Source organism: Ranitomeya variabilis, chromosome 8, assembly GCF_051348905.1.
Source record: "Ranitomeya variabilis isolate aRanVar5 chromosome 8, aRanVar5.hap1, whole genome shotgun sequence".
NCBI classification, from domain to species: Eukaryota; Metazoa; Chordata; class Amphibia; order Anura; family Dendrobatidae; genus Ranitomeya; species Ranitomeya variabilis.
Window position 1 is genome coordinate 164,984,284 of NC_135239.1, and position 12,577 is coordinate 164,996,860.

Genomic DNA, 12,577 nt, shown 5'->3' on the forward strand with positions numbered 1-12,577 from the left:
CCCTTAATCCTAGCAAACAAATCGGAAAGCAAAGGTAAAGGGTATTGAAACTTGACCGTGATCTTATTCAAGAGGCGATAATCAATACAGGGTCTCAAGGAGCCATCCTTCTTAGCAACAAAAAAAAATCCCGCTCCCATCGGTGAAGAAGATGGCCGAATATGCCCTTTCTCCAAAGACTCCTTAACATAACTCCGCATAGCGGTATGTTCCGGCACAGACAGGTTGAAGAGTCGGCCCTTAGGAAACTTACAGCCTGGAATCAAATCAATAGCACAATCACAGTCCCTCTGTGTGGTGGAAGAGAACTGGACTTGGGCTCATGAAATACATCCTGAAAATCAGACAAAAACTCTGGAATTTCGGAAGAGGAAGAAGAGGAGATGGACATTAAAGGAACATCATTATGAACCCCCTGACAACCCCAACTATAGACTTCCAATCCAACACAGGATTATGTACCTGCAACCACGGAAAACCCAACACGATAGCATCATGTAAATTATGCAATACCAGAAATCGACAATCTTCCTGATGGGCTGGCGCCATGCGCATGGTCACCTGTGTCCAAACTGGGGCTTATTTTTAGCCAAAGGTGTAGCATCAATGCCCCTTAAAGGAATAAGGTTCTGCAAGGGCTGCAAGGGGAAACCACAACGCCTGGCAAACTCAAGGTCCATTAAGTTCAAAGCGGCGCCTGAATCCACAAACGCCAAGACAGAAAATGATGACAATGAGCAGATCAGGGACACCGATAACAGAAATTTAGGTTGTACAGTACTGATGGTAAATGAACTAGCGATCCTCTTTGTCCGTTTAGGGCAGACTGAAATGACATGAGAAGCGTCGCCACAATAATAACACAACCTATTCTGACGTCTGAGTCCTTGTCGTTCTGTCCTAGACAGAATCCTATCACACTGCATTGACTCAGGACTCTGCTCTGAGGACAACACCACAGCGCGCACAGTTCTGCGCTCCCGCAAGCGCCGATCAATCTGAATGGCCAAAGACATAGAATCACTCAGACCGACGGGCGTGGGAAACCCCACCATAACATCTTTAACGGATTCAGAAAGACCCTTTCTGAAAATTGCAGCCAAAGCATCATCATTCCATTTAGTCAACACAGACCATTTTCTAAATTTCTGACAATACAATTCTGCCGCCTCTTGACCCTGAGACAGGGCCAACAAGGTCTTCTCCGCTTGATCCACAGAATTAGGTTCATCATATAATAGTCCTAAAGCCTGAAAAAAGGAATCTACATTAAGCAAAGACGGATTCCCAGATTCCAGGGAAAATGCCCAATCCTGTGGATCACCACGCAGCAGGGAAATGACGATTTTAACCTGCTGAATAGAATCCAAAGAGGATCGAGGTCTCAAAGCAAAAAACAGTTTACAGTTGTTTTTAAAACTCAAAAATTTGGACCTGTCACCAAAAAACAAATCAGGAGTAGGAATCTTTGGCTCTAAAACAGGAGTCTGAACAATATAATCAGAAATTCCCTGTACCCTAGCAGCAAGCTGGTCTACACGAGAAGCTAATTCCTGAACATCCATGCTAACACAAGACTCCTTAGCCACCCAGAGAAAAAGAGGGAAGAAAAGGCAAAGCAAACTGCAGAAAAAAAAATGACTCAACACCTTTCTTCCCTTCTTCTGAGATGCATTTAACTCATAGTGGGCCAGTTGTACTGTTATGATCCGGTGACTTTGGAGCCGCATGAACGTTCTCTGGAGTAGGTGGAAACTGTACTGACCGCAAAACCTGAACTAACACCGCAACTAGAAGTAGCCGTGGGGTGTGCCTAACAAACCCTAGACACCTCGACACAGCCGGAGGACTAAATACCCCTACAGATGGAAATAGGAATACTACCTTGTGCAAAAAGAAAAAAAAAAAAAAAAAAAAGAGCATGAACCGCACATCCCAAAATCATACGTTGATCTAAAGCCGCTAGGCAAAAATTTATATACTGAACATGAGGTTTTCAGTTTAACATTCTGATCAGACTGTATGAAGCCCACTGCCACTTCACGGCAAACCTCGTAGTGGGTCCTAACACCCTAACGGAGCGGAGCCGTGCGGCGACCACCGCAGCAGCGGCCATGCACCAGCAGGGCGGACGGCCTGTTGCCCCACAGCACCCATGCTGCGAGACTGAGCCCCATGACTCCAGACCGCGCCGCCCCACCAGCACAAAGCCACAGCAACAATGGCCGCCACACAGCACCAGCACCAAAATGAAAGGAGCATTTAAACTCACCTTCCTCCAGCTCTTCAGTGAGAGCCAAAATGGGCTTGACCCCTTACTTTGCAGTCTCCTGCTAATTAAAATCACCTGTGCCAAATGGGAGGAGTGCTGGTCCAAGAAAGAGACAAGAACATGCTTTGTGCAAAAAGAAAAAGAAAAAAAAAACAAAAAACATGAACCGCACATCCCAAAATCATACGTTGATCTAAAGCCGCTAGGCTACCTTGCCTCAGAGCAGAACCCCAAAGGATAGGCAGCCCCCCACGAATATTGACTGAGTAGGAGAGGAAAGACACACGCAGGCAGAAAACAGGATTCAGCAAAAGAGGCACTCTAGCTAAATAGGGAAAGATAGGACAGAATACTAAGCGGTCAGTATAAAAAACCCTTCCAAAAATATCCACAGCAGATAATACAAAAAGTTCCACAATCTAACTAAAGACATGGAATGCATATCTGCCACTCCAGAGAATCCAACAAAACTGAGAAAATACTGACACAATCTAAGCTGGACAAAAGAACACTGAATAGCACAGAATTATTAAGCACACAGCATGTGTGCCACAGAAACAAAACCAGACACTTATCTTTGCTGATTTGGCGGAAGGCAGAAGGAACCAAACCAGGACCAAAACCTCCCAACAACCATGGACAACTGGCAAGGACTAATGAATCCTGCACGCCTAAATACCCCAGTCAGAACTGCAATCAGCAGATACACCTGACCAAAACTGCAACTCAGGGACAACTGCATTACCACCTACAACCACCGAAGGGAGCCCAAAAGCAGAATTCACAACACAAAGGCACGGTTTTAGATGCAGTGGCTGGGTGCGTGGACGGGGATGTGGAAAAAAAAAAAAGAAACAAAAGGCACGGGTTTAGACGCAGCGGCTGGGTGCGCGGACGGGGATGTGGGAAATAAAAAAAAGAAACGAAAGGCACGGGTTTAGATGCAGCGGCTGGGTGCGCGGACGGGGATGTGAAAAAAAAAAAAGAAACGAAAGGCACGGGTTTAGACTCGGTGGCTGGGTGCGCGGACGGGGATGTGGAAAAAAAAAAGAAACGAAAGGCACGGGTTTAGACGCAGCGGCTGGGTGCGCGGACGGGGATGTGGAAAAAAAAAAAAAAGAAACGAAAGGCACGGGTTTAGACACAGCGGCTGGGTGCGCGGACAGGGATGTGGAAAAAAAAAAAAGTAACGTAAGGCACGGGTTTAGACGCAGCGGCTGGGTGCGCGGACGGGGATGTGGAAAAATAAAAAACGAAAGGCACGGGTTTAGACGCAGCGGCTGGGTGCGCGGACGGGGATGTGAAAAAAAAAAAGAAAAGAAACGAAAGGCACGGGTTTAGACGCGGCGGCTGGGTGCGCGGACGGGGATGTGGAAAAAAAACAAAAGAAACGAAAGGCACAGCTTTAGACGCAGCGGCTGGGTGCGCGGACGGGGATGTGGAAAAAAAAGAAAAGAAACGAAAGGCACGGGTTTAGACGCGGCGGCTGGGTGCGCGGACGGGGATGTGGAAAAGAAGGGGCGGCGCTAAGGGGGGTGAAAAAGAAAAGCGAGCACGAGTGTTGATCGGTGAACTGCGTCACCAATCAACGCTCGGCAGCTGCTAAATTTGGGCACGGATGGACGCGGCACAAAGTGGGGGTGGAGGGGGATAGGGGGGATGGGGTGGGGGGAAGAAAGATCGGGCCGGGATCGGAGATGAACACTTACGTTTGTAGTCTCTTCTTTCTTGTGTCTTCTTTCTTTCTTTTTTTTAGCAAGAATTATGGTGTCACAGGCTACTGTGGCACCACAAGTCTCAGCACAGGAGGGGGATCTGTCAGCGTGACCGCTCTGCAGGAACCCTCAACAAGTGTGAGGATTCCTGCAGAGCAGTCAGACAGGTCAGGGGCAGGTGAGACAGGTCACAGAGTGGTCACACCGCTGCTGTGACCTGTGATTGGTGGGATCGATGATCACATCGATCCCACCAATCAGGGGAGGCCCTGGTGACGCCGGTGTTGCTAGGCACCAGCCTATGATCGGAGCTCACAGCTCAGATCATAGGCTGGTCACCGGCAGGTCACCAGCAAGTGACCGGCAGGTCACCATCAGGGCACAGCGCGGTCATACCGCTGCTGTGCCCTGTGATTGGCGCGATCGACGATCACATCGATCGCGCCAATCAGAGCTGCAGATTCCAGAGCAGGGCACAGATTGGCCGAAACAATGAGAAAGGCTGTGATTGGCTGTTCAGAATTGAACAGCCAATCACAGCGATTGGGAGGCCGGGGGGCGGCGCCATACCCCAAGATGCCGAGGCCATCTTCGGTAAGGTAAGATGGCGTCGGAATGTTAATGCGATCACCGCGACTTAAGTCGCGGTGTCGCATTAAAGGGCATGACGTACTATCCCGTCGGTGGTCATACGGGCCCACCCCACCTCGACGGGATAGTACGTCAGATGTCAGAAAGTGGTTAAATGAGAAGGTGTGTCCAAACTTTTGGTCTGTACTGTAGGTTCGAATAAAAACCTGTGAAACGTTCTGGGCTGGGACAGGAACGATGGCACCTGAACTGAGAAGGGAGGCAATGGATGCGAAGAACCCCGGAAACAGAGAATCATCTCTTGGAGGACGGGATTCGAAGAATTAATCTCGTTTGGCCGCGAAACGAAATCTATTTTGTATCCTGAAGATACATCCTCCCTGATCCACGCGTCCCCCCACTGAGCCAGACATCCCTGAAAAACCGGAGGCCGCTGCTCAGCCTTAGAAATTCCCTGGAATCTGGAGGTGAGTCATGCAGAGGAGAACCTGCCAGGTCCGGTCCTGGAGGATCTACCCTGCGCATTACAGGGATGTCAGGAGGGGGTGGGTTTAAAGGAGGCCCTTTTCCTATCCTGGCAAGCCTGAGGCCTCTCTTGGCGGAAGAAATCCTCCGTTGAAAAGAAACGGCGAAAGGGTCAGAAGAAACGAAACCTACATTTCAGAGGAGGACGACTAGGTTTGGCTTGGGGGAGGAGAGAGCTCGTCCCTCCGGTGGCCTCCTTAATAATTTGGTCCAGCTTGGAACCAAATAGGAATTTTTGGAGGATTTTTAGACCTGTTGTTGTGATTTTTCCAGATCAGATGTCCACTATATTGCTGGACGCCAGAGCAGCATCCAGGGAGGCGGATGTCATGTACTTCCCTGCATGAGAAATCTGGTCCATGAGGTCAGCCAATTTGTCCGGTTGGGCTCCAGAGAGAATGCCCTGACTTAGCTGCTTAGCCCATGCGGTTATTGGCTAACCTGGCTGACACCCAGGTGGTTCCAAAGGCAGGGCCCGAAGTAGAAACAGCCGTTACCAAGGCTGACTTTGCAAAGGACCGTAAGAGGGAGGACCGTGTTGGAGGACAGTCTGGAAACTGGAGGGTCCACAGTCAGAGAAGTGGTCCAGTTTGCAGTGAGCTCAGGGGCGAAGGGATATAAAATGCCAAAGCGTTTCCCTCATAGGAAGTGTCTGGTTGGGTTTTCCCGTTCCCTGGACAGTACCTCCTCAAATTCTTTATGAGGGGCAAGGACCTTAGATGCTGGCTTCTACTGTCTAAATGAAACCACCTGTTCTGCAAGTTCCGTAGTGGTGCCCTTAATATTAAAGGTCTGGTTGACTGCTACAATGAGGCTCTGAACCACGTCTCTCATATTAGAGGCCTGGTCAAAATCCATGTCCGAGGCATCCTCTGACAGTACATCAGAGACTGCCTCGCCTGACTCTGGAGAAGAGGATCGGGAAAAAGCTGTCCACTGGGAGAGACCTAGAATGACGCTCCTGCCTTGATCTCTAACAGCGGCGGAGGGAGGAAAGTGCAATCTGTGAAAAACGGACACTAGGGTCTGCACCACCTTGGTGAGGTCCACCACAGATTGCGACAGAGAGGTAGCCCACACTGGGATAGGGACACTATGGGACTCCTGCGTAGCCAGTGCAGGAGAGCTGCGGCAGTCCTGACAGAGGGGAGAGGACTGACCTGAAGGGAGTTTGCAATTACATAAGGAGCAAAGTGTCTGATAAGAGTAGCAGAGGAAGAAGAGGAGGAAGGAGGGCGAGAGCACTCCCCTTTAGGGTTATGCATGATTGAAAGCGGGCCCACTAACTAATGCCAGAAGGATAGGGAAAAGAAAGATATAAGCTAAGGAGAGTATCAGTCTGCACAGCAGAGCTACTCACAGGAAGATGCAGGTCCCGAAAACTCCTACGAGGTTGTGGTCCAGGAGACAAGCAGGGCTGTAGTGGGAGAGGCAGAGTTCCCTGCAGAGAGATGTCACCTACTGGGTCCAGGTGCGGGCAAATGGCTACCGCAGGGAGGAAGAGGAGGGCCCAGAGTGGAAAAACACACACAGATGAGGGAGATGAGGGTGCGTGTGCTAGAAAACACCCTCCCGAAGATGCAGGGAAAAAAGGGGGCGCAGAGAAGCAGAGGCCTAAATGTATAACCGGCGGCCGATGTGGAGGCCCAAAACTTACCAGTAAGGTAACCAGCGCCTCCTTTCCGGGATACATAGGGAATAAAGTGTGGGCTGCATAAGGTGGGGAATTGGGAAACTGAACTTCCTGTATTTTTCATCTTCTTCATACCTTCTTAGTCGGCATCTTCTCCTCTATCACCTCTGGACTCCTGAGAAGAAAAAAGGAGATGTACCTTCCATCTGCGGACCTTTAAAAGACATCCTGGGGATGTGGGACAGCCACGTCTCTTGAAGACCAACAGGCTCTGGTGGGTGTGTGGGTAGGAGACTGGGGCCAGGACCAATATTCGGATCACCTAAACACTCTTCATGTGTTAGGGGTTGGGGTCCTGCCAGCTGGACGTATGAGGATACAGGGTGGCAGTACACGCCATACTCAGTCTCTACATGGGAGGACAGTGTGATTGTTCACACTGTATCCCTCCAGAGGTAAAGGAGAAGATTCATCTGAAAAAGAAAAGACGTTACTGTAAAATGACGAAAAAGACCCTAGTATACTGACACTAAGCTAAACTGATTAACCTAGTGCCAGTTGGCGGAGTGGACACTGTGGAGGAGGAGCTAATTTTTTTATGCATTGTGGCAGCAGCAAACACCCATTGTTGCCTGCGTTCCCCAATGAAGCGATAGAGAAACCTGCACTCATGCAGAGACCAAAATAGGATACAGATTCCCAACACATAGCAAGACTAAGATTCCCGAGACATTCACAGGTTCCTCTTTCAATGTGGTGTACTTAATTCTGTATATGTCCTATTGCGGGTCTCTATGTGGGAGAAACAGGACAGAAACAGAGCAAGGATGAGGTCTCATCGCCACACCATTACAGATAAAACATTTCTGTAGTCACAACACAATCTGATATTTGTCATATTAAAAAGCAACTTCAAATCACAAAAACATTGAGGGGTTTGGGAATACAAACGTAGTACAGTCTTTGATTCCCTCCACACAGGACTAGATCTGTCAGGAGGATTTTCGATTTCCTACAGAATCTGCTCCAGAGACAGTGAGGGCACCAGGTCTCTGATCTTAGTTTGATATTGGGACTAGAAAACTTTCACACCGCTAATCTGATCCAATTAAATTAAGGATTCATTCTCTGAGCTCAGTTTCTTTATTTAAATGTCCATTTATTATGCCATGCCTCGGTTTTATTTTTGTTTTTTGTGTGCATATATTTGTGTTTCTTCAGAAACTTTGTTATACCATGCCTGAGGAGGAGTCCTAAGAAGTCTCGAAAGCATGCTTTGTAACATCATTTATTTTATTTTTGTTAGCCAATAAAAGACATCATAAGATTATCTTGTTTTTTTCCCACTGAGGGCATTCTTTTTTCAACTGGCTAACACAATGCCAAACCCTTTATTTCTTTTAACCTGTCTATTGAGTCATGGGCACTCAGACAGTGTGAGAAAATGAACAGTTTTTACTTAGTACATACAGCAAACAGAATCAGCATCATTGACATGAAGGATAATAGGTGGGAACTAAACAAAACAAACCAGAGAGGTCACACAGTACAGTATCAACAAGCTAACAAAGAATACAATGCCATCTTCTCTATACAGTCCCTCCACAGTATAAGTCTGCAGCTGCTGTTTATACATCAAGTGCAACTTTGTGCTCTGAACCAGCAATTCCCAACCTTTCCTGAAAGTGAGGAACCCTCCTAACAAGGATCAGTCAGTGATACTACACTGAAAACCTGTGTACTTAACTCCACTGTACAGACAACACACCATTCTCATAATCCCTCCTATACGGTTACCTAAAGGATGAGACGTGATGAAATCTAGATTGTGCTATCCTTGCCTTCAGCATTTAGTCAGAAGATGGTTGGCTGTTCATGTCATTTGAGCAACATTTATCTAATTATGGCTTTGTGAAAAAAAAAATTGTTTTTGTTTTTTTTTTTTGGGGGGGGGGGGGGGGGTGTCACTGGCTTCTCATCTTTCTCATCGCATTAAAAAAAATGCAAGGCAACAAAAAAAAATCTTTTATTTTGCTGTGACTGTAAAATACTGCACAAATAAAAAAAATGTGAAAACCCCCCCACCAAACACTATGAACAAGCCTTAATGTCTCTGCATGAATTGACAAGTGATAGAAATACAGAGAAAAGTAGATCTGAATATAATATTAAACAGAACATGCAGAATCATTACAAAACATAAAAGATAAATTATACCTAAGTGCAACCTAAAGGGAATCTGTCAGCATGATGTAGAGACAGAAACCCTGATTTCAGCGATGTACCACTTAGTTTACTGGGTGCAGCAGTTGTGATACAATTCCTGCTTTATCAGCTGCAGGTCTAGCAGTGCGCTGAATGTTGAGCTGTATGTAATCCCGCCCACACCAATGATTGGCAGCTTCTTGTGTACAATGTATTGACAGAAAGCTGCTGATCAGTAGTGGGGGCGGGGTTACACAGAGCAGTTGACTATGAGACACGAGATGCCTAGTCCTGTGCTGATAATCTCCTGGAGATAAAACAGTAATTTTATTGAAACAGCAACACACAACCTAGTAAGTGACATAGCTGGAATCCGGATCTCTGCCCCTATATCACGCTGCTCTCAGATTACATAGCATAAACGTGCTAAAAGATTCCCTTTAAAGGTCATCAGTAGGTGAATGAAACATTGGCACCAAGGCATAGAAATCATGTCTATGGTCCAAACATGGTACCATCTGTTCAGGCTCCAAAATAAGCCCAAGAGGACTGAGGTTTTATCACACAATGAGCAAAATATAGGTAACTGGACTCCACAAACAAATCCGGATGACTTATCTAGTACTTCTCTGCCAGGGGTAATAAGTAATGACTGTCTCTTAACCATTGGGAACTTGAATTGGCAACAATCAGTTTTATTAACTTACCATTGAAATGCAGTATAAGGTGGGTTATTGTTTTCTGCTGTCTGAGGCTACGATGTTAATTGCTATCATGTAATTTGTGCACAGATACAAAAGTACAACCTGGATAGTAACACCACTGACTGCCCTAAACAGAGGCTTGGATGATCAGCTTTCCTGACATGTCTCAGTGACTGTAATCCCTTATAATAGAACCATTCTGGAAGATCTATTCTTACGGCTTTGTGTTGTGCCATTCCTGTTACTCCTCCTGGAAATACATGACCAAATTGACAACTGGGTGTTACCAATTGAAGGTGTGACTTCAGAAAATGACATTGTCCAATCAGTACAGACAGAGGCAGTGTGTACGGACCCACCCCTTACACAAGGGAAACCAGATGACCTGGCCTCCACAGTCACCAGACCTGAACCCAATCGAGATGGTTTGGAGTGAGCTGGACCGCAGAGTGAAGGCAAAAGGGCCAACAAGTGCTAAGCATCTCTGGGAACTCCTTCAAGATTGTTGGAAGACCATTCCCGGTGACTACCTCTTGAAGCTCATCAAGAGAATGCCAAGAGTGTGCAAAGCAGTCATCAAAGCAAAAAGTGGCTACTTTGAAGAACCTAGAATATAAGACACTTTCAGTTGTTCCACACTTTTTTGTTAAGTATATAATTCCATGCGTTAATTCATAGTTTTGATGCCTTCAGTGTGAATGTACAAATTTCATAGTCATGAAAATACAGAAAAATCTTTAAATTAGGTATGTCCAAACTTTTGGTCTGTACTGTATGTGTGTATATATATATATATATATATATATATATATATATATATATATATATATATATATATATATATATATATATATATATATATATATATACAGGTCCTTCTCAAAAAATTAGCATATAGTGTTAAATTTCATTATTTACCATAATGTAATGATTACAATTAAACTTTCATATATTATAGATTCATTATCCACCAACTGAAATTTGTCAGGTCTTTTATTGTTTTAATACTGATGATTTTGGCCTACAACTCCTGATAACCCAAAAAACCTGTCTCAATAAATTAGCATATCAAGAAAAGGTTCTCTAAACGACCTATTACCCTAATCTTCTGAATAAACTAATTAACTCTAAACACATGCAAAAGATACCTGAGGCTTTTAAAAACTCCCTGCCTGGTTCATTACTCAAAACCCCCATCATGGGTAAGACTAGCGACCTGACAGATGTCAAGAAGGCCATCATTGACACCCTCAAGCAAGAGGGTAAGACCCAGAAAGAAATTTCTCAACAAATAGGCTGTTCCCAGAGTGCTGTATCAAGGCACCTCAATGGTAAGTCTGTTGGAAGGAAACAATGTGGCAGAAAACGCTGTACAACGAGAAGAGGTGACCGGACCCTGAGGAAGATTGTGGAGAAGGACCGATTCCAGACCTTGGGGAACCTGAGGAAGCAGTGGACTGAGTCTGGTGTGGAAACATCCAGAGCCACCGTGCACAGGCGTGTGCAGGAAATAGGCTACAGGTGCCGCATTCCCCAGGTAAAGCCACTTTTGAACCATAAACAGCGGCAGAAGCGCCTGACCTGGGCTACAGAGAAGCAGCACTGGACTGTTGCTAAGTGGTCCCAAGTACTTTTTTCTGATGAAAGCAAATTTTGCATGTCATTCGGAAATCAAGGTGCCAGAGTCTGGAGGAAGACTGGGGAGAAGGAAATGCCAAAATGCCTGAAGTCCAGTGTCAAGTACCCACAGTCAGTGATGGTGTGGGGTGCCATGTCAGCTGCTGGTGTTGGTCCACTGTGTTTCATCAAGGGCAGGGTCAATGCAGCTAGCTATCAGGAGATTTTGGAGCACTTCATGCTTCCATCGGCTGAAATGCTTTATGGAGATGAAGATTTCATTTTTCAGCACGACCTGGCACCTGCTCACAGTGCCAAAACCACTGGTAAATGGTTTACTGACCATGGTATTACTGTGCTCAATTGGCCTGCCAACTCTCCTGACCTGAACCCCATAGAGAATCTGTGGGATATTGTGAAGAGAAAGTTGAGAGACGCAAGACCCAACACTCTGGATGAGCTTAAGGCCGCTATTGAAGCATCCTGGGCCTCCATAACATCTCAGCAGTGTCACAGGCTGATTGCCTCCATGCCACGCCGCATTGAAGCAGTCATTTCTGCCAAAGGATTCCCGACCAAGTATTGAGTGCATAACTGAACATTATTATTTGATGGTTTTTTTGTTTGTTATTAAAAAACACTTTTATTTGATTGGACGGTTGAAATATGCTAATTTATTGAGACAGGTTTTTTGGGTTATCAGGAGTTGTAGGCCAAAATCATCAGTATTAAAACAATAAAAGACCTGACAAATTTCAGTTGGTGGATAATGAATCTATAATATATGAAAGTTTAATTGTAATCATTACATTATGGTAAATAATGAAATTTAACACTATATGCTCATTTTTTGAGAAGGACCTGTATATATACACACATATATATATATATATATATATATATATATATATATATATATATATATATATATATATATATATATATATATACGCACACATATACGCACACACATACATAAAAAAAATAATATATATATATATATATATATATATATATATATATATATATATATATATATATATATATATAATGTGTATGTAAGTCGAATTCAAGTCCATTTATCAAGGGCCGAGTACGAACTATGATGCCCGGACTGGTCGCTGGTCTCACGACTTGGACTTCACAGCCTCACAGGAGTATATATAGGAGACCTGGGGCCAGTTGGGGCCAGTCCGGACATCACTATGTGTACTTGGGCCATGGTACATGGACGTCTGAATTCAGCTTTACACAAAGGATCTGCTGCTTTTCTCCAGAAACAGTACCACTCTAGTCCAAGTGATGTATCTGGTAT